At 35.4% G+C, this 24,192-nt stretch overlaps 1 non-coding gene and 1 pseudogene across 1 annotated transcript; one reads left to right on the top strand and one right to left on the bottom strand.

The window, feature by feature from the left end:
* Positions 1-8,448: 8,448 nt before the first annotated feature.
* Positions 8,449-8,579, bottom strand: LOC116087883. The gene has a single exon (XR_004117672.1). It is a non-coding gene; the product is annotated as a small nucleolar RNA SNORA33 (small nucleolar RNA).
* Positions 8,580-19,600: 11,021 nt separating this feature from the next.
* Positions 19,601-20,137, top strand: LOC116087509 (annotated as a pseudogene).
* The last annotated feature ends 4,055 nt before the right edge of the window (positions 20,138-24,192 follow it).

The raw sequence follows: 24,192 nt of genomic DNA on the forward strand, positions 1-24,192 counted from the left end.
TTTTTTGGAGGGGAACCTTTGGAAAGGAGATATTGTGTGACATGTAAATAAAGAAAACATCCAATAAAACAAAAACCAACAAAAAAAAAACAAAATAAACCGAAATAAAATGAAAAGTTTATTAGTAGTCATGAATATGTGAATATAACTTCCAAAGTCTAATAAAACTAATATCAAGATAGTATTGGCTAATTTTATATCAACTTGACACAAACTAGAGTCACTTAGAAAAAGGAATACTTAATTGAGGAAAATACCTCTACCAGATTGTCCTTGAATTGACTTTGCATGATTCACATTTTTATGATCAATGATTGATATGAAAGGGCCTATCCCCTGATGCTTTTGTCAGGTTGGGCCAGTTGATCCTGAGTTGTATAAGAAAGTTGGCTGACCAAGCCATGGGAGTAAGCCAGTAAGCAGAATTCTGCTGTAGTCTCAGTACATTTTGCCTTTTAGTTCATGCCCTGAGTTCTTCCCCTGACTTGCATCAGTTTTTGAGAGTAATCTGAGAGTTCAAAGAAGAAATGAAGCATTTCCTCCTCCAATATCATTTTATTACAGTAGTATAAACCATGAGACAATAATCTCATTAAAGCATTTATTTTAATATTATAAAAATATTAACAATAAAGAAGATTCTAAATATGTGAACGGCAGAGTTCTATAAGAAGACAAGCTGTACTTTCCCATTGTTGTATAGATGTTATATATTAATAAAATAATTGAAATAGTGACAAGAATTACACCTATATTAACATTATCAACAGCTCTGGACTGGTATGCTTTTGGGTTTATTTGCCTAAATTTTAGTTTAGTTAGAGAGACACACATACAGACAGAAAGAGAGAGAGACAAAGACAGAGACAGAGACAGACACAGAGAGAGAGAGAGATAAAGAGAGAGAGAGAGAGAGAGAGAGAGAGAGAAGCAGAAAGATTGGGGCAGTGAAAAAGAAAAGAAAGAGGAGAAAGGAACAGGAGAATTTGTGACTGACTATAATGTTCCAAAGAACAGAAACACATCACATGTAAATGACACATTTAATAGAAATCAGGAATAAGAATAGTTCACATTAAATATCCATAAATATCAACACAATCAGGCCTTATAAATTATAGCTGGTGTTATGAAATGAAAGTTTTAAGATTTGAAACATTGTTAAAAATATAGTAGTGATACATAATTTTAAAACCACCAAGGTAAATACATATTAGAGATTTGCTTATTATTCAAATTTTTCTGCTACGGTGAATCCAGAATGGGGGATCATCAATACACAGTAAATTCTGCAACTATGGTACTAGACACCAATAAAAACCCATTAAGGAATAACTCCTTCTGATAAAGATGATATAGCTCAGTCCTGGTTGGAGATCTAATGTTTAGTTTATGTAGGTCAATAATCTGATGAGATTGCTTGTTAGGAAGGTCAAACTATCTCTAGGAAGATGCTTCTACCTTAAGCTATCTAAAGCATTAGATACAATAATTATCCCTTTCATCTGATACTGTACTTTTTTTGTACCTCTAGCATAGTTTTTAATTTTATATTTTCACAAATTTTATAACATCTATTTTTATCATATTTAGCACAATTTCTTCAACTCTGCCCAATTCCCTAATCATGTCCCTATGTAGCCAGCACCAGAACAAATAACAAACCGTGAAACTAAAACAAATAAACAAAAGTAACCAAAAATGTTTCTAAAGAGAAACAAGTACACATACACACACACACACACACACACACACACACACACACACACACACACACAAAGAAAGGAAAGGAAAGGAAAGAAAATAACACAAAACACTTGGAGTATGTTTTGTTTACAAAGCAAAGCAAAATATGTACAAAAATATGTTTGTACCTGCTACCATGCCCACATTCTCTTTGAGTTAATATGTGTATTGGTTATGCAGTGTCTGGAAAAGACACTGTAATTATCCTTCACCTGTGACTTTTATGATCTTTCCAATTCCTCTTGGAATATATTGGATATATATTCCATATATATCCTAAATCTTTAGAGGAGAGTCTGATGAAGACATCCTATCTAGATGTGAGTATTCCCAAGAGCCTCGTTCTCTGGACATTTTCCTGTCCTAGGTCTCTTTGCTAGCTCTCATTTGCTGCAAAATGCCACTTCTTTGATGGGTACTCTGTGGTTCACTGCTCAGTGGGTGCAATGAAGTGTGATTAGGAGTCATTGTAGTACTCTGCTTCTTTAGTAGGACCATAGTAGTCTGCTTTCCTGACTACCATAGTAGCCACAGGTTCTTGTCCTCCTGAGCAGTGTCAAACAGTTCCTGCAGTAGGCCAACATACCTGATTGGAAATTGTACTACAGAGCTACTATGCTATTGGCATAGAAACAGACTCATTGGTGAGTGGCATTGAATTGAATATCCAGACATAAATCTGTTCACATATGGACAATTTAAGTTTCTTATAAAGAAGCAAAAAGTATACACCAGGGGAAATGTGGTGGTCAAACTGGAAGGCTGCATGAAGAGGAATCCCTATAGATCCCCACATATCACAGCACAAAAATGAACTCCAAAGGAATCAAGACCATCAATATAAAGCCAGATACAGTAAATCTTATAGAAGAGAATATGAGAAATATTCGTGAGCTTATTGGCAAGAAGAATTTCTGAGGAAAAAAACAACAGCACAGACAGAACAACAGTAAAGTAAATGTGACTGCATGAAACCATGAAGCTTCTGTAAGGTAAATGAACCCATCATTCAGACAAAAGTCTAGTCCACAAAAGGAGTTGTTTTTAATCAACACTGTATCTGATAAAGAGCTAATATCAAAATTTGTAAAGACCTGAAATTCTGGATTTCAAAAAAAATTAAAAATGGGATACATAACAAAACACAAAATACTCAAAAACGGAAACATAAATTAATGGTTGAACAAGTTAAATCATGTCCACAGACTTAGTAATCATGGGAATGTAAATCAAAACTATTCTGAGATTTCATTTTACACAATAAAAACGGCCAAAATTAATAAAACAAGTGGTGGCTCATTCTGATGAGGATTTGGATAAAGTAAACACTTAGCCACTACAACAGGGAAGGAAATTTATACACTCACTCTAGAGATCAGTGTGACTGTTCCCTAGGAAGCTAAAAATAGGTAAATCTTAAGATCCAGCTATACCCTTCTTGGGCATTTACCCAAAGGACTCTGTGCCCTGTTACAAGGTCTCTTGTTCAACTATGTTACTGGATCTTCTGTTCACAATAGCCAGAAACTGGCAATAGTTTATATCTCAGTCTACAGATAAATGAATGAAAAATGTAGTACATTCACTTAATGAATACTCTACTCATTAATAAAACATCATCAAATTCACAGATAATTGGATGTAGCAATAAAGAAGTTACTCTGAGTGAGGTAACTCAGGCCAAAAAAAAAAAAAAAGAAATATGTCTTCACTTATATGTGTAATCTGTTAAATCTATGATAAACTGGCTACAATCCATATAATGTCAGGGTCATATAGAAACTAAGGCACTTAAGAAAAAGAAGGGAGGTGAAACATTCCCTAGTAAGATGAAACAGAATACAACATTTTGGACAGAGGATGGTATGACTGAAGCCTTTAGGATCAAAAGAGGAAAGAGAGGAAGGAGTGGCTGGGGGAGGTACTACAGGAGGCACACCTAAAACTAAGGATCATGTGAAGGGTCATAGGGAAGCCTAAAAGAGTAGAAGCTTCGATGAAAGAAATCTAAATGGAATTACCAGATAATGTGGGAGACAACGTCTCAGCTAGACATCTCTTACCACCAAATAAAACCTCAAGTGCCAGGATACGGTTATATTTAATCTAATTTTTGGCTAAAAGGGACCATAGAAACTCCAAATAACCCAGGATGCTGCCAACACTATTGGTCATCCTCTACATACTGTTGGAAAGGCCCTAATTCTAAAGAAAACGCCCATGTGGCTCACTGAGCATAGAGAAGCCCAAAAGCGTCAACTGATCTGGACCTGTGGCATTCTCAGAGACTGTACCAAAGTGCATACATGGGTTGGAACCAGGCTGCTCCACAAATATGTGGCAGATTTGCAGCTTGTTCTTCATGTGAGTCTGGAACATATGGAGCGAGGTTTATCTCAAAAGCTGTGCCTGCTCATGAGATATATTCTTGCAGGTGCGCTGCCTTCTCTGGCTTGGGTGGGAGTGGATGTGCCTAGTCCCGTAGACTTGATGTGTCAGTCAGATACACGGGGGACGACGGGAGGAGCACACTCTTGGAGAAGAAGAGAAGGAGGGATTTGGGGAAGGATTGTGGGAGGCAGCTGGCCAGGATTGAGGAGCGGGCACAGCGAGCAGGATATAATGTGAATGCATTTTAAAAAGTAGTAAATAAATAAGTAGATAAATAAATGTGGGTGCAGTAGTTCCAGAAATGTCATGGGAGTAATCAAACACTATCTGATTGGAATTAAAGGAGACATTGATAACATCATCTCTAATGTTTATCAAACACTGCAGACGAGGAGGGAGAAAGAATGTAAGAGAATACAAATAATGCAAAGGGCTGTGAAATGCCTCATTTAGACAAGACAGGACCATTGTTGCAATCTTCAGCAAACTGCAACTATGTTTACTTGCTTTAGGTCTGCACAAGACTGCCCAAGGGCTACTCAATAGTTCCTGCAGAACTATTGGCAGCATATGGCCTCTGGGAGAATATATCCTGTTCTATGTATACTCACAGGTAAGTACACCAACACTCTGAATATTTACACATTCATGGTCATATAGATGATCCTGGCCAGCATAGTAGATCACAGTCAAACTAAATGATATCAAAGTGGGAATTTTAAGGGCAGAGAGAAGCCTGATAAGTGTTTGAAGAAGATAAAATTGGTTGTGAGGTTAGAGTAATTAGAATGTATTATATACATATATAAACGCATCAAAAAATTAAAATTAATTTTTGAAATATTCACATACAGATATCTTAATAAACATAAAAACTTATGTCTTCTGCACATGATCTATCATATTTCACATACAATCATATTATATATGCGTTTAACTACATAATTTTAAATGATATAATGATTTTTGAGATTGCTTTTATTTTAGTGGAGAATTTGATGTACATTAGTTGCTATCTATATTATTAGCTTGTTTTGCTAGGTATCTTGGTTTGAATATTTTGTGCACAGTTGCAGATTACTAAGAGGTCTTGTATGTGAATATTACATACAAGTTTTAGTTTGGAAATACATTTGCTGCAGTAGTGAAAAAAATACTTGCATTTCTATAAAAAGTCTAATCCAACATAAAAACAAATAAAGAGGTTAGAGTAGAATGTTTCACAGATATAGTTTCCTCCACCAGGGTAAATTCCACTTTCATTGTCATGTTAATACTCTTTCACTGTGTCCTCAAGTAAATTATGGACCTTTATAAACATTAACGTTTTAAAATGATTCATTAGATTTTTATAAAATTTATAACCCACCTTCTCTTTTGTTACAGTTTATATTCTATGCCCAAATTGAGTCAGGACAACACTGATTTAAAATTCTTTGACTTTTTTTTAAGCAGCAGCTTACTTAGATTTGGTCATGCAAGTAGCCATGGCAACCATAGACCTCAAAGGCTGCCTGTGGAAAAGTCCAGCTGTTAGAAGTTCGTGGGCAGTGCACTGCCTGCCTGTCCTGCTTACACCTGCTGTGGAAAGGAGGAGACATCAAACACAAACCCCAGTGAGGAAGAGATTGGAGGCTTTGGCTGTGTTCTTACAGATAGAGGAATCCCCGTGCTTTGCTGAGACATAAACCTAGCATATAGTAAATTATGTGAATTTTACAGCAAATAAACTAACCAAACCAAACCAACATATGAAAAAAAACAATGAAAATGAGAAATTTCTGAGTAGAAGAAAGAAAATTAATTAAGAAGTCCAGATAGTTTTCCTAGATCAAGAAGATCCATTAGATCATTTTCTGAATGATTCCAAGAGTGTGGGAAATTGTGGAAAGGAGTTTTCAGTCAATCTTAATGAGTTTAGACCTAGCATACAATAAAAAGCAATAATTTGGGTAAAAAGCTGATGTTTTATGATAACTGTGAAAGTAAATACTGTAGTGAAGGTAATTGTTTTATTTTGTTTTGTTTGTTACAATCTCTCTCTATGCAGTTCTGGCTGTCTTGGAACTCTATATAGACCAGACTTGCCTCAAGCTCACAGAGACCTGCCTGCCTTTGCCTTCCGATTAAAACCATGCACAACTGTGCCCATCAACGAAGAGAACATTTTCTTTCTTACAAAGCTGCATCACCCACAGGACCCTTATCTAAGTGCCCCTTAGACCAATGTTTTAGGCACTGGTGGCTGCTGACCTAAATTCTGAATATCCAGTATTACCTTATCTACAATGTCTTAATGACAGCATTGTTTTTACCTAGTAGATACTTTTAAAGTTAATCTGTATTGCTTCCTGTGTCAGTCCTTCCATGTTTATGCCTACTTCATCTCCTTCAGGTGGAAGTCTTGATTCCTTCATAAGTTAGTGGATATCCAGGTTGTTTTAAGTCTGTGGTCATGCATCAAATGTCATGCGGTCATGTCATCAAATGCCCCCTCTGTGGGGGCTATATTTTCAACTTGGGAAATAATATCTGATGCCTGAACATTCACCACTTCTTTTCCATCATTTGTTCTTTGGCTACATTTGTTATCTCTTTGATGAGCTTAGGTCAATTTCAGTTTAGTGGTTAAGTGGTTAGGGTTAATGTGGATTTTCCTGAAGAGCCCTAATGCAGAACAACTTTCTGATTGCCTGTACCATCCAAATGATTTCTTCAATAACATAATTTTGCACAGTTTAATGTTATGTTTAATGTTTCATTTATTGCAAATACAACTCTTAAGAGCTATCTCTTTGCAAATATTTCTCTTGGTCAGTATTTTTTTCTCATGAAATTTTCCATTTAAAAGTGTAAGGCCGCCAGGTGGTGGTGGTAAATGCCTTTAATCCCAGCACTTGGAAGGCAGAAGCAGGTGGATTTCTGAGTTGCAGGCCAGCTTAGTCTACAGAATGAGTTCCAGGACAGCCAGGGCTACACAGAGAAACCCTGTCTTGAAAAAACCAAAAAAAGTGTAAGGCTTACATGCATATGAACCCCACAGCACATCTTCAGGGATATATGGATTTTGTTTATTTGTTTGTTTTTTGTTTGGTTGGTTTTTTTAGTATAGAATAGAGATTATTCAGGGCATGGGGAGGGGGGTTAAGAAGGTGAGAGAAGCAGAGAGAAGAAGAGAGTAGATTATTTTTAAATAAAGGCCTGCTATGGCCATATGGAGGGGGGGAAAGGGATGGGGAATAAGGGGGCAAGAGGCAAGAGAGAGGCAAGAGCATTAGAAGGTAAGAGCAGAGGCATAATCAATAAAATTTTGCTTATCCTATATCATTAGCTACTGTCTATATATACTGACAAGCCCCATTCTACATACAAGAACAATTGGAAACTTTTCCTATTAAAACAATGTATTGTACCTGTTAAAACCTTCCAAATGACCCATCTATTTTTGCTGTAATATATTCCAGAGTTGGATTCATGAAAAAGGTATGCATTGTGTTTTTTTTATTTTATTTTATTTTAAGGAAACAATTTCAGAATGCCATTGGTCAATAAAATTAAGTTAACAGATTTTTTTGTTTTTGTTGTTTGTTTTGTTTTGTTTTGTTTTTTGTTTTTGTTTTTGTTTTTGTTTTTCTAGACAGGGTTTCTTTGTGTATCCCTGGCTGTCCTGGAACTCACTCTATAGACCAGGCTGGCCTAGAACTCAGAAATCTACCTGCCTCTGCCTCCCAAGTGCTAGTATTAAAGGCGTGTTCCACCACTGCCTGGCCTGACAAATGCTTTCTAAGCAGAGAAATTCCTTTTATTTGTTGCCAAAGTATGAACTAAATCTGCAAAGTCTGTGTTACTGTAATGGACACATTATAACTAGTTATTCAATGTGAATTTTAAAATGCATCGTGATAACAATATTATAAATTTAAAAATATTAGCACTTGGAATGACTGATTAAGTACCAAACTGGCCCAGAACTCTAAAACCCAAGTTACCAATCTAACAAAACTCTATAATCAACCATCATCCACCATGATTTAGAATTTGTATGTTTCTGTGAACATGCCTACTTTTAAATGTATTCACATGTGTACAAAACAAATAATGTGTTTGAGTGTGACTTTACACACAAAGAGCTTTATTTTCTGTCTTAATATTCTTCATAATATATATTTGTAGCTATGAGAATGAAATCTTTGATAATAAACGGAAGATAGTTCTTTTTTTTGAAAAATAGATGCAAATTACTTTTTTCAATATTTTTTAAGTTTTTATTAACTATGATTCAGTCTTAAACTGCTTCCCAGCATTGATACTGTATGTACCCATTTTCAAGGACCTTAAAATCTTCAGCTGTCCCTAAGGCTCGTAACATGGCATCATTATTGCCAGTCTTTCCTAAATTTCTCTGCATAAACATTGTGATACGCATATCAATTGGCTGGCTTGGAAGGTAATTCTTAAACAATTTGTAGCCTGTTTATTTTCAAAGAGAAGGAAAATGCCTGTCTCCTTCTAGCTCTTGCTGATCTTTAAACATGGCAAAGTCCCCTGCACAGTTTGGTGCCCCAGATTTAATTTGTATAAAGTACACTGAAAACAATTTGGGAGACATTGGGGGCCACTTACTTTATTTTCTAAATTAATTTTCTCCTAACCAGGGCAGAATAAAAAGAAAACTGAAATGCACAATACAAACAAATTCTATTAAAAATATATCTTCATAAAACCTAAAAGTTGTTCTCTGGGGGCCTTTTCAGGATTACCAAGTATGATATTAAGGCAGGAACCTTCTTTTCATCAAAATTTTAATTTAAAAAGTTCAAACAACGACCAATAGACAAATAAACAAGTAAGCCCTGAGGGGAACATGGCATAATCACCACTGTGAGAGCCTGTGAGCAGCAGCTCCACATGGACACTGCACTCCCAGGAGTAGTTTTCACACCTGTTCAGTCAAATAAATGCCCATGATGTGTTATTTTCTCTGGGCCCCTTTGCACTAAATTACCAGCATTCTGCCTGGGAGTGTTTTTCATTTAATAGAGTATTCGTATTAGACTTAACCTCTTGTCAGCATAGTTAAGAGTAATTGCAAGATACTAAAAAAATTTATAAACTTTTGCTCCTCAGGATCTTGATTGCTGTAAGTAGCAATTGCTTTCTAGGTAAATGTGAATGTTCCTAAAGCTTGCTCACTCTCTGTTTCTATTTCTCTCTGTCTCTGTCTCTGTCTCTGACTCTGGCTCTTACTCTGGCTCTCTCTCTCTCTCTCTCTCTCTCTCTCTCTCTCTCTCTCTCTCTCTCTCTCTCTCTCTCTCTCTCTCTCCTTCATTTTCCCTTTTACTTTCTGTTTCAAAAATTCATAATCCACCCCATGCAATTTATAAACAAAGATAGTTCAAGAAGATACTTATGTGAATCAGTAATCACTAAAATAAAAACATAGTCACCTCTCTGGGCTTCCTTCAGTAGCAGTATAGTATCACTTTAAGTTATGGTTAAAGCCATTTCATCAAGAAATGTCAGCAAGATCTTAGTTTCTTTGAAGTTTTACAGTTGAAGCCATGGTGTGTAGCATGAAGTTTGTTAACCCTGTGCTGAGAAAAATGTCAACAGATAACACATATTTTCAGAGGCTAGTTAGATGTGTCAGTCCTTAACAGTGTGCAGGTGGCTCCTAACAGCCAATGTTAATATTCCATGGAATCCGCATCGTCTTCTGGAAGCCAGGGACATCATGTCACTTGTATGTGCACAAGCCCATACACATCCACTCTAACATAATGAAAATATAAGTGAAAACCATTTTCTTCTTTACTTGTATCTATATTATACTTTGTTTCAATCTGTATTATTTTCATCAATTAAGAAAGGAAGGAAGGAAGGAAGGAAGAAAGAAAGAAAGAAAGAAAGAAAGAAAGAAAGAAAGAAAGAAAGAGACAAACCGACAAACAAAAGGAATGTCTAAAATGTGATGGTGACATAGCAGGAAAAATATTATGGTGTTATAAACCAAGTTCAAAGAGAAGAAAGGAGACACAAATTATAAATTTCAAGATAGTATTTGGTAACATGTTCTCAGCATGTCAAAAATGTTTCTGCTTAGCTTTTTAAAATATTATTTTTTGCATTTAACTAGTAAGTGTATCTTTTCATTGAAATTGAACTTTATTGTGATTTCCTTATTGGTACTGTACATAAAATAATTTTCAAAGTGAATTTTTCAAATGTATTATGACTAGAATTTTGCATATTTATGAAAACTCAAAATAGGCAAATATAGAGTTACTTTCTTCATGTAAACATTAGTGTTTAAAATAAGAAGGTTTAATGTTTTCCAGTACTAAGGTAAAAGTTGGGCACATCTTACCATCTGTTACCCATGTTATCAGAGTGTAAGTAAGCTAACACGTTTATGAAATACTTTCTTCTACAGTTCCAGACACTTCTCATTGCTTTCCTTTTAAATTGCTCAGACACATTGCATTTTGTCTTCAACTATCTCTATATCATCTTTTTTATTATTTACTTTAATTTGTGAGATTATAATACAGTTACATCATTACCCTGTCTCTTTCCTCATTTCAAACCCTCCCATAATGGGCATTCTTACCCCCCTTCCGTGTATAGTTTACTATTAGGCTATAGATGTACAAAAGTCTCAGCAATTTGAAAGGTTTGTGTCTATCAGAATCTATGTCATACATTGTTCAGATATATTTTGATGACTCTATAATTAACCTATGTGTCTAACATCTCTAAAAATTGCTTTGATTGCATTGATAATATAAAAACTTCGGTGATATGAAAACAGATTGGTTCCCCCATTGCACTGAATCATGGTGTTATCAAGATTAATAACAACACTTTAGTCATGCAAACATTCATAATTATAGTAATATATACATACACAAGATAATTTCTCAGGATAGGTTGTTCAGTACTGATTAGGCTGACCTGAAACTCACTGTGAAGGATGATCTGACTGACCTGATGACAATTTGCCTGCTTCAGTCTTCTGAAGGTCCAGATAACAACTGGGGCTGGCCTACTTACAATAGCTTGTAAATCCCATAAGCATTTTTTGGGATTCTGTAACAGCTTCTGACATAGGATCTGTATTCTGAAAGTAATAGACAACAATTTAAAGCCCATTTCTATTCTCCTCTCCTTATGTGTTCAGAATGAATTGCAAATTCACTGAATAGTCATAGAAGTAGAATAATGTCTTAGTTAAAGTTTCTATTGCTATGATAAAACACCATTACTAAAATCAACTCAGAGAGGAGAATTAATTTCTTCTCACAGGTTGAAGTCTATCCTCTCAGGACTGTCAGGGCAGAAGCTCAGTATCAGAACCTAGAGGCAGGCACTTATACATACACTATGCTTGCTTTCACATATCGATACTGCATATCAGTTTGCTTTCCAAGGCTTGCTCTCACCCTGCTTATTAAACATCCCAGGACCATGCTCCCAGGGGTATTGCCAACCACAATGGGCTGGACCCTACCACATAAATCATCAGTCAAGAAAATGCCCTGAATGCTTGCCTACAGGCCGGTATTGTGGGGAGCTTTTCCTCAACCGAGGTCCTCTTTTCCCAAATGACTCTAACCTATGTGTAGTTGATAAAAGCATAAAAATAAAATCTAGCCTGCACAGATAATTTTATACCTTTAGATATTTACATATGACCCATACAATATAAATGATGTCAGCAAACCTCTATGATTATAGAATTTGAAGCATATTCCAGACTGTCTAACTACATTTAGACGTTTTCTCCAAGGAATCTATCTTAACATAAAGTCATAAATAATTTCAGAATGGTCGCATTAATTGTCTTCTTGAAAATAATTTAGAGAGTTCCAGCCTTTGATTTGTAATTAAACTTGAGCTCTGAAAAGCCATTTCTAGCAGATTTAGAATCTCATTTCTTTTTCAGTATAATAAAGATGTGGCAGTGTTCTCTTTGTTCCAATTTTCTGTCACTGTTTCAACCAATACTTCACAATTTACTAACATCCAAATTTGCTGGGCAGGCTTTTTGTACTCTTTATGAACTTCAAGTGAACCTGTGGCTACCTAAATGCATGAAGCTACAGTTCAATATGTGTACATTGACATATTGATGTACAGAAGGCAGGGGCACTATGGATCTTTTCGGCTTTTATTGTTTAAGTCATATTCACAATTCAAGCTAGTTTTCTTGCAAAAGTAACACACTCAAGTGGTTGCCAGAAAAAAATAAAGAAAACTGAAAGCCATCATAAATCTTATAATTGTGTGTGAGACTTCTGGCAATGTGAGCTTCCAAATAAAAGGTTTCTGTCCTATGTTAAAGGCATTGTTTACAGATTGACAAATTGCAGGTGTACTCAAAACCATTTTTGGCTGATCCTATGCAAAATTAACATCAGCAATGAAGTGGATGTCAGTGTCACAACATAGCCTTACATAGGAAACAGGAAATAGCCCCTTTCCTTGCAGGCTCAAGTCTCTTATGAACAGATTACACTTTTACCTTGTCCTAAGTATGAAAAGGATTGCCCAGAATCAAACTAGTCAGAGAGATTCAATAAGGAAGTGATGAATGAATTGCTACTGTAGTGATCTTATTTATCAATTGAAAGAATACATAAAATTTAGCTTCTTGCCTATACACTGAGTTTTGTATATGACATTAGTATAAACCTCAAGTTGATCTATGAGGCCTAAAAATAACAAATATTGAGCCTTTTTCACAGATCATTGGAAAAAGTATGTGACATTAACAAAACACTTTAAAAATGTCCTGAAAGGCTTGTATGCAGCCATGAACTCAGAGGTGACTTTAAGAGATTGTAGAAAATACCAGTTCTTGACACAGGAAATATTTTGGTGATATATTCGATACAAATTTTCTTGTTTAGGCTAAATGGCTTGTGATCAACATAGTTGATCACAATGGAAAAGATCAACATAGTTGACAGGAGTTTAAGAGAGTTACAATGAAGAGAAAAAGATACTATGTGGTGTGTTTGTGTGTGTATGTGTTTGTGTTGTGTGTAGTATGTTGTGGTATGTGGGGTGTAGTGTGGCATGGTGTGGTGTGGCATGGCATAGCATGACATGGTGTGGTGTGCTGTGCTGTGGTATAGTGTGGTGTGGTGTGGTGTGTTGCTAGGCCGGAGCTGGGCGCTGGTGCTGGGAGGTAGGCAACAAAAGGGATGGAAAAGAAAGACCCGCATCCCATCAGAGTTCTGGTACTCTGTGCGGGTGGACGAGGGTGTCTGTCGGGTGCCCCACTCCTCTGCTGGGTGGGCCTCTGGATCCCAATCCGCAGGAGCGGTGGGGGACAGCTGCGGGAGGTTCCTGGGCTTCATGGAGGCCAAGGACAGCAGGTTCTAGCCCCTGGGAATCGCAGGTGATGCTGGATACAAATTGGGGACCCCAGAGCAGCTGGGTCTGTTGGGGTTGAAGGGAGAAAGGGGCAGAGGAAGAGAAGCGGTGCCCTCCAGGACCGGTTGTTCCTGCAAAAGGGCGTGGGGCAAGAGTCCTTGCTTAGGATGGGAACTCTGGGCCAACACGACAAGTCATAGCTAGGGTATGGTTTTGCTATATTTTCTTAGTGATACCTATTTCATTAAACCATCTGTCTCTTAACATCACTCATTGATTTCAACAAACTAGACACCAAGCACTAAGTCCTTATAAAAGAAAGTGATCAAGTCAGTAATACAAAATGCCTCTGGGTTTGTAAATAACCTGAAAACATTAGAAGCTTCTGAGGAACATATCTTATGCCTCTTGCATTTGTCTTTAAAAAAAAGTATAAGTGCAATTCATGGTCTTAAGATGTTTTATTGTAGAAAAGAGATAGAGAGAGAAAAGGTAGAGAAGTAGAGGCCGGCCATGGCCACGTGGAGAGAGGGGGAAGGGACAGTTAAGACATGAGTAAGAGGTTAAGAGAGAAGAGAGAGAGAAAAAAGAGAGGGAGGGGTCAAACAGCCCCTTATATGGTAGGCTGGATTACCAGTCTGTGAGGCTGGCTGTAGTCAATTGACTGGGGATGGAATCTTGTTGTATCCAATTGCCTCCAAGTTTCCCTATGTGAAAAGTTTTAAGAGTTAAATAGTACTCTATTGTTTAAGTGTACCATATTTTCTTTATCCATTTTTTTGTTCAGGAACATATAGTTGTTTTTTTTTTTTTTTATTTCTGACTATTATGAATAGAGTGGCAATAAACATGCTTGAGCAAGCATCTATGGTAGGATGAAAGCCCTTTGGTATATGCCCAAGAGTGGTACAGCTGGAACTTGATGTAGACAAATTCCCATTTTCCTGAGGAATGGCAATATTAATTTCCGTATTGGCTGTAGAATTTCGCACTGCTACCAGAAATGGAGGAGTACTCCCCTTGCTCCATATCATTGCTAGCATGAGCTGTCCCTTGTGGTTTTGATCTTAGCCATTTGGATGGGTGTAAGATGGAAATCTCAGAATAGTTCTGATTTGACTTTTCTTGATTGCTAAAGCTATTGAACATTTCTTTAAATGTTTTCCAGCCGTTTGAGTTTCCTCTATTTACAATTCTTTATTGAGAACAGTACCACATTTTTAATATGGTTAATTTTCTTTCTTATCAAGATTCTTGAGTTCTTTATGTATTTTGAAAATTATCCCCTAATAGATGTGGAGTTGGTAAAAATATTTTCCCATTCCTGAGGCTGTTGGTTTGTCTGAATGATAACGTCATTTGCAGAAGCCTTTCAGTTTTTAAGTTCCTGTTTACTAAGTATGGATTAGTCCCTGGCCTGTTGGTGCTTTGGTCAGAAAGTCTTCTGCTGTGCCAATAGTTGAAAGGTATTCCCCACTTTCTTTTTTTCCCACTGTTCTTTTTTTTTAATTAGATGTTTTCTTTATTTACGATATCTCCTTTCCCAGGTTCCCCTCCAAAAAAAAAAAGAAAGAAAGAAAAAAAAAGAAAATAGAAAAACAAAAACTAAAACAAACCCCTGTTCCCTCCCAAGGACCCAAGGAGCCAAAGGGTTTGCAACCCCTTAGGACAAACAACAATATGAACTAACTAGTACCCTCAGAGCTCTTAGGGACTAAACACCAACCAAAGTGCACATGGTGGGACTCATGGCTCCGGCAGCATATATATAGCAGAAGATGGCCAAGTTGATCATCAATAGGAGGAGAGGCCCTTGGCCCTGTGAAGGTTGTATGCCCCACTTTCTTTTCTATAAGCTTCAATATACCTGTTTTTATGTTGACGTCTGTGATCTATTTACGGTTAACTTTTGAGCAGCTCCGTTTATTGAAAATGTTATCTCCTGCACCCACCCCCCCCCAGAATGTATTTCTGGCTTCATTATTGAAAACCAGGTGTCCATGATTTGTGGATTTAGTTCCTGGTTTCAAATTTGATTCCATTGATCAACGAGCCTATTTCAGATGAACCACAAATCCACACAGATGCAAAAAAAAAAAAAAGAAGAAGAAGATATTTTGACAAAACCCCAAAATTTGACAGTTGCTAGTGTTTGTAATATGTATTATATGGTAATTAATCTATTATAATTAGTTCCATGTTTCAATGTCCACGGGCTTATATACTAGATGATTTTAAGTCCTTTCTTGTGGACAATGTTGACAATCACATTCTGTTGCAGAAGAGCATGAAAAGGCCAATCTGAGTAATATGAAACCATACCTCAAAATCAATAAATATATAGTGAAATTACAGAAAATGAGGAATTATTTAGTTTCAACTAAAACATCCTCAGTTTTAGAGTAATAGCTACATAATCATTCTTTTTAAATATTTTTGTTTTGATACAAATATATTTTTAAATTTTATCATAATAAAAATTTAGCTCTTCTCAAATATGAAACAAGCAAATCAGAATCACATTTCAGCTAATTATTGATCATCTGGTCTAAAGGAAACATTCATAGCATTTATTTTCAATACAAATAGTATTAGATATCAAGACTACATTGCTGGCTTAACATCAAACTCTAAAAAAAACCAATTGTCACATAATTTTTGATTCTGAAAAACAATTCTACAGAGTCTTGTGATTTCTAATAATAGGGAATCTTATGTTTATATTAGATCTTATGATTTTGGAAACTAGAAAATCCAAGATCAAGTTGTCTGTGCTTGATGAGGGTGTAACGGTGGCCATATCCTGTGAAGATGTAAAATGGGTAAGATGTGATTACTACCCAAAGGTCTTGTTGGAAGGCCTGAAGCCCACTAATGAGGATAGATTTCTTGGGTCTCCCTCCCTCCTCGAAGGTGTTGTCTTCTAATTCTGTTACCATGGCAACAGAATTTAAGCATGAGTAAGAGGGGCAAAGCAGAGTGTTGATACAATGGAAAGATATCTTATGCTTAAACAATTGAAGACAATGAATATTTTATTAGCAAACATAACTTTTAAATGGTATAATTTTTTAAACAATAGTGAGATACCCTGACAAACTATTACTGGAAGTCAGAGTGCTTCATAGGCATAGAATTCTTCAGTTTTGTAAACAAAACAGAGAGTATCAGATAACCTCAAATATTCCTCAGTATTATACTGTTTTGATCACAGTGCTGTTACTTTTTGTAAAGTATATACTTTAAGAACCACAGATCACCTATTACATACATATGCTGTTTGTATACATGTGTGCATGTGTGTGTGCACATGTATTTGTGTGTAACAGGGGTAAATTTTTTGATATTTTTTGTAGTTAAAATTTAGCCTTTGATTGTTGGAAGATAATTTATACAAAATTAAAGTATTAATTATGGATTCCATAAACCCAATAACTTTTTTTTTCTTTTTAGAATGGCAGACCCCATTAGAATGGACTTAATACTTTCTTTAGACTATTTTCTACTCACAAACGAGTCTTGCCTTGCCTATATAACCAATTCAAATGCTGCAACAAAAAGTGCACTGCTGTACCAATTATGCACAAATAGTAATTACTGAAACTGACACAAATTATTGATTTGTAGGTGACTGTGTTTCCCTAATGGATCTTGTTAAGGGAATTGAATCCTGCCAAGGAATGTTATTTAATGTGCAACCACTTTATACTATGCTTAATTACTACCTATCATAAAACAGGAAACAGCTTCTGTTGAATCATATATTAATCAAAACTATTCTGTAAACTTTTTAATTTGTGATTTAATATACATTGAAGAAAATAAAATTTGAAGTAAATTGAGGGCATCTGTGTATTTTAGCGAGTATGTAGACAGATTGCTGTATTCCAGAAATTAAACTGTAAATCAAAAAACATCTTCATCCTAACAAACACTCGAATTAAAACTGACTAGCTCATACTATGTGGGTTTGGTTATCTTACATCTGAAAATTGTGGTTTCCACTGTATTTATTGAAGTATACTAGATTAATACCTTTCCATATTTTTCCAATAGATATTTAATTTTTATACTCAAATATATGGCTATCCTTTTAAAAGATGAAAACTAAAGGAAATGTGTAAATCTGAAAAATATCAGCCCATTTACATTTCAACAATTTATGTAAGGATCAATCTATACTAGAGAAAGCTGGAGAGATAGCACAGCAGTTATCAGCATTGGCTGTTCTTGCAGAGACCTAGGTTCCCTACATGATAGCCCACAAATATGTGCAGTAATTGATGTTCTGGCCACCAAGGACAGGAAACATACAAGTGATACACATATGTAGATACAGGCAAATACTTATATGCATACTTTTCCAAAAGTACTGTGTATTGCTTTTGTTTTACTTTTTTAAATTAAAATTTAATTACACCGTATACTCCCTTCACTTTCTCCTTCCAACCATTCCTGTGTCTTCCATCAAATTTAGGTACTCTCTCTTGCTTGTTCTTGCTCTCTCTCTTTCTTCCCCACTGCTCACACTCACATACTATATATATATATATACATGACATACATATGTATATATATATATATGACATACATATGTATATATTAAAATATATAAATATAACCTGCTGACTCCATTTATTGTTGCTTTTATGTACATAATTTTACTACTGACCACTTACTTGGTAATATATATCAAATTAAGGTCGCAACCCTGGGGAAGACTAGCTCGCACAGTTGCAGTGTTCTTTAATTTCCTGTTGTTCTTTGTTTAGGGTAGAGGCACATTAGATGTCCCCTTTCACATTAGCACCTCTGTTGGAGTTAGTCTGGTTTAAGCACCTCTGAATTGCAGTACCACAGATGATGCCTCCATTCTTTTTCTATGAGGCACAATATTAGCAGATATTCTGGACCCCAAACTCTTAAAATCTGTCTGCCTCTCTTCTGTAATGGTGTCTGGGTCTTAATTGCAGAAGTCATGTTCTAGATATACCCACTGGGGATACACACCCAAGGATTACTGGTCCTTAACATTTTAACCAGGTTTTGGTTTCCATTGTGGTTTCTGTGTCTTGAAATTACAAATTTCTTTGGTGACAGATGAGAGCTACACATAACCTATAGGTATAAGGACAAATATTTAGAATGTAGTTAGAAATTATAATGGTTACGTAAATGGCAGTAGTAGGTTCTTCTTTATAATCTCTGATCTCATTAGACCAAGGTACTTGGTTAGGTGTCCAGGTGTGATTTCGTTCATGTTGAGCTTGCCTTAAGTACAATAAGAGAATTTTTTGTTGTTGTCAATTTTTGAGCAACACTATTGTACCTTTATGGAGACCTTGGGTAGTTTTACACTACAGATTATCTAAGTAACACTGTTGTACCTAATATGAGTTACAATAGTAGCCTTTGTTTTGCACTTGCTGTATGCTGCATACATACTATAGTTATCTATCACAAATGTTTTCTAGGTTCTATAGGCTTCATTGTTCAAAAGTACTAATGTTGTCCTATAAGTTTGTTGTTTTATATTCACTTACATGAGACTTTTAAGAGTTCTTTTCGTTATATTTATCTTCAAGATATATAAATTATTTGTGTATTTGCTTATCTAGACTCTTTTCTTTTTATTGAGTTGCCTTAATACAAGAAGAGGTAACTAGTCTTATTGCAACTTGATATGCCATGTTTGGCATATTTGATATCCCTAGGATGCCTGCCCATTTATGAAGGTAAATGAAGGAGGAGAGAGGGAGGAGGAACAGGGAGGGGTGGAGGGAAGGGAAACTGTATTTAGATGTAATATATAAGGGAAGAATAAATAAAATTTTTCAAAAGATATATAAATTAATGGTGTATAATATTCTTGAATGTTAAGCTATGACTTAAAGCCTGGCAGTGGTGGTACAAGCCTTTAATACCCAGAACTTGGGAGGCAAAGGCAGGTCGAGTTCTGAGTTTGAGGCCCACCTGGTCTACAGAATGAGTTCCAGGACAGCCAATGCTATACAGAGAAACCCTGTCTCAGAAAAAAAAAATGTATATATGTATATAATCATATATATATATATATACATATATGTATATATATAATTATGTACAGTTCATCCAACTGCTGGAAAAGTTATTGACATTGCTGTGCGGTCCTGCTGAAGAAGAGTTTGTGCGGAGGTTCCACAGAACTGTAACTATTCAATCAAAAAAGCAACTGATTGAACCTTTGAAATATGGCAAGCAGGGCATGGCCTTCAGCACCAGTGAAGGCTGGAGGAAAAGTGCCACAGCACAGGAAGTTGTTTATGAGCATGGAAGCCGGAAGATCCATGTGAACGGACTTGATTATCTACTTTCCCATCACACAGTTGATATTCCCTTTCCACTTCCTAAACCGGCTGGAAAAACATGATGTAACCTGCACAGTCTCAGGGGAGGGAGATGAGCACAGGCAGGTGCCATATGCTTGGCAATGGCCAAAACTTTATGCAGCTTCATCACCGAGGGCAAGGTTGAGTGGATGAGACATGCTGGACTACTTCCTCCTGATCTGAGGATCAGAGAGCAGAAGAAGCCAGGCCAGGAGGGTGCCCAAAGAAAGTTCATCTGGAAGAAGCGCTGAGACTTTTCACAGGAGAGTGACGAGCACTGCGTCCTGGCTTGTGGTAGAGCACAGTCACTTACACTGACCAAGAGAGACAGCATTTATACATTGTATTGAGTTTAAGTTATGACGTGATTTATTTTTTAGTGTTATTTAGTTATGATTGCCATTTAAAATAATAAAAAATGTTGGTTTCAAAAAAAATAATTGGAGGCATATATATGTATGTATGTATATATGTATATATGTATATATGTGTATATATATATATATATGAGGTAATATATATTTGTATCACAAACTTCAATTTATTATTGTGTTGTCTTAAATTACAGAAACATAAGAAGGATATTCTACTTTAGTAAAAGAAATTTACCTATTTTCCACAAACTTTTGTTTAGAAAACTTATTTTGAATTGTCCATTCATAAGTATTATAATATTTCTGTGAGATATTTTGAGACATTATATGAAAAACACTATGGATCCCTCCTCAGAACTTATTTTTGTGTTTCAAATATATGGCTCTTCAGTTCATTTCTTTTCATCAAGGACATCATTTTTCTCCATAGTAAGATACTTTTGAGGTTGTCAGTATAACAAAATTTTAAATTGTGTGTCCCAGTTCCATATGAAACCTATAGACCACAACTAAATGTAGTATTGGTGAACATTTATTGATATTAGCATATTTTAGAATATACAAAAAAAATAATTGATTTTTAAAATATATATAAAATATGGATATTTTATGGCAGTGCTTGCCTGGATTGCATGCATCTGTTACCATTACTACAGCTTTGGTATTAGATAAAACATGACAGATTTCCATTGTGTGTACCCTTTTTTCAGGTAACGCCAAACACACTAACTCAAATACCTCACCTCATATTCAAGACTACAGATTGTTTTGAATTGTGATGATTTTACTGTGATTAGAAAGTTTTGTGCTCTGACACATACATTAATGGTACAATTCTGGAAGGCAATGAGTTTTAATGTTTTATTTTTTTTATTGTTTTTACCACCATTCTTTCATTAGTATCAAATTAGTAATTCTTGGAATAATTTGTATTAAGATGTAAGGACCAAAGGAGCTGAAGGGGTTTGCAGCCCCATAGGAGGAACAATAATATGAACCAACCAGAATCCCCAGATCTCCCAGGGACAAAAGCACCAACCAAAGAGTACACATGGAGGGACCCATGGCTCCAGTAGCATACGTAGCAGAGAATGGCCTTGTCTGGCGTCGATGGGAAGAGAGGTCCTTGTCCTGTGAAGGCTAGATGCCCCAGGGTAGGGGAATTCCAGGATGAGATAGGGAGTTTTCTGAGGGCAAATCAGGAAAGGGGATAACATTTGAAATGTAAATTAAGAAAATATATAATAAAAAATTGATCTTTGAGTTCCTGTGCTTTATAAATTTCAGATTATTTTTCATGCTCTTTGATAACCTCCAGGATGTGACTTTTAGACCCTATTGCAGAGGACCCTATATATTTGAGTCATAGAACAGAAAGAAATCAAGTTGCTACCGACATGGAAACTTTATTCTCACTATCTTTCATATTGTCAGAAGGTGCTATAATCAGCAATCTTACAATCTTGCGAATAATAATTATTGCCTGATAAAACATGCCCAGTGGTACAATAGTGACACAAATATTATGAGAAACCAACCACTTAGTGGTTGAGTCTAATGACCACTGTACCATGAACCTGAGACTGGATAGATCATCACACCTATGAAAGAACTTGTTAATATCATTCTGGAAAAAAAAATTGTCAAAATGAGTACTAATGACTTACTGGTATACCACTTCTCATCATAGAAGCTTCTTGTCATAGACAGTTATTAAGCCCGAGATTATCAAATAAGTGGTTATTGTGCAAAGTGTAAAGACTGTGGAATACACAAACTCTAAGTAAGACATCCATATCATATCTCTCACTCAAAGGATTAATGTAGTTCATGGAAGAGGTAGGGAAGTGAAAGATTGTAGTAGCCAGAGAAAATGGCTGATGACAACAGTATTTTCCAGATACAGCATGGTAGTTGCACATCTGAACTCACATCAGTTATTGCAACATGCATAAGAATTGCAAAATCTCAACTATTAAAAAATTTGAGCATTCAGGTTGGGAGGTGAAAATGAAGTCACAACCATATTGAAGAAATATTGGCACTTGATATTTGTTAGGAAAGGGAGACAGTTTTCTTTGGTAACCTAGTCCCTGGGAGGTTGATTCCACCACACACCCACACTCAAGGCACAAATTGGACTCAATCAAATTTAAAAAGAAGGATTTGGAAAATTTGACATTGGGTGGGATGGGTAGGGAAGAGAAGATAGACTTCAGAAAAGTTGAAGGAGAGATTTAATATGCTCAAAATGCATTGAATGAAAGTCTCATAAAATAATAATAATAATACTTTTTAAAGTCTTGAATTAATTTTACAGAATGTCCAGTAATTTTTGATGAGGATCTAAACATGCTTTTGCCATTTTATACACATTGTTCTCAACAGTGATTATTCCAAAACCAAAATGTTTATCAACTCAAAAAACTTTGAAGATAGTCTATGTCCTGCATTGTCAAATATTCAGTGATGATTTAATTTTTATGTAAAATTAAACCAGCACATACATGTATCTCATTAGTATACAAATTTCTTTTTATCTTTAATAAATGGTGAAATTATACAGGTGCATGTATCAATGAATTTTGTTAAATTACTTTGTAATATATTATAAGTTAATGTTTTATTCATTTACCTAATTTTATGTACTTACATACTTTAGCTCATGTAAAATTTTTTTAAGTACAAGGGGTCCATGAGTGTGAAAATTTTAATAAGTCTTGCCCTGTATAAAATTGCATATTTTCTAATAGGTAGTATTTGAATAGTTGATGTTATTGAAGGCTAACATCCTCAGACATTAAATTATTGAATTCATTTGCTTGTTTTACTTAAAGTTAAATGTATAAGCCAAAAATTGCCTATATTGCAAGATGAAAATAACATACCATTCACAAAATTCAGACAGTAATACCTCGGCAGAGAGTATTACTCGGCTGGGCAATTCACTGAACAATAAAATGTACCTCACTTGTGACGCTGGGTAATGTTAACTGTATTGTCATAATTACAACGATTAGCTTTTGTTGTCCATACCTCCCTTGACTACACAAGGATAGGAACACCTTAAAAGTTATATATACTGCATGTAATTTATTTTCTTAAAGTTCTTCTTTCTAAATACAATCACTTCAATTAATACTGGCAAGATCGACTTTTTAAATTCAACAAAGACCTTGACTTCAATAGTTAGAGGACCAATGAGGCATGTATTTCCTATTTTACAATCAAGCATGGCATAAAAAATACAATACCTCTTTTTAAAGAGAATAATAATCTTTAGTTAACAGCAAGTTTAGCTTTCATTTCTTTGATAACATAATTGTCAATTGTGTTTCAACTTGCTGCTCAAATATTAAGCAACCCTTTCATCTGATAATGTACATTGTTGGAAAACTCAAACAAATAGTAATATTCAAATTTTTAGAAAATCCAGATTATTATCTATAATAAAGATGTCATGAATTAAAATATAGATAACCAATGACATGTGCATAATATATCTTAATAAAATAAATGTATTTATTATCTCATATAATATTTAAACAAGATAAGAGGACAGATACTAGTAAAAATGTTTATTCAAATTCAGGACATAATAATTCAGGGCATGATTAATTCTCATGAAGGAACATTTCAATTTGATTTAATTCAGTTGTGGTGGTTTGAATAGGCTTGGTCCAGGGAGTGACACTATTAGGAGGTATGGCCTTCTTGGAGGAAGTGTGTCACTATAGGAGTGGGCTTTAAGAGAACTTCCTTGTAGTCGCCTGAGGATTTGAGTCTTCTCCTAGCTGCGTTTGGAGCAAGAGGTAGAAATATCAGCTCTTTCAGCACCATGCCTTACGGATGCTTTCATGCTTCCAGCCATAATGAAAATGGACTGAATATCTGACCTGTAAGCCAGCCCCAAGTAAATGTTTTCTGTTATA

This window comes from Mastomys coucha, unplaced genomic scaffold (assembly GCF_008632895.1).
Source record: "Mastomys coucha isolate ucsf_1 unplaced genomic scaffold, UCSF_Mcou_1 pScaffold13, whole genome shotgun sequence".
Taxonomy (NCBI): Eukaryota; Metazoa; Chordata; class Mammalia; order Rodentia; family Muridae; genus Mastomys; species Mastomys coucha.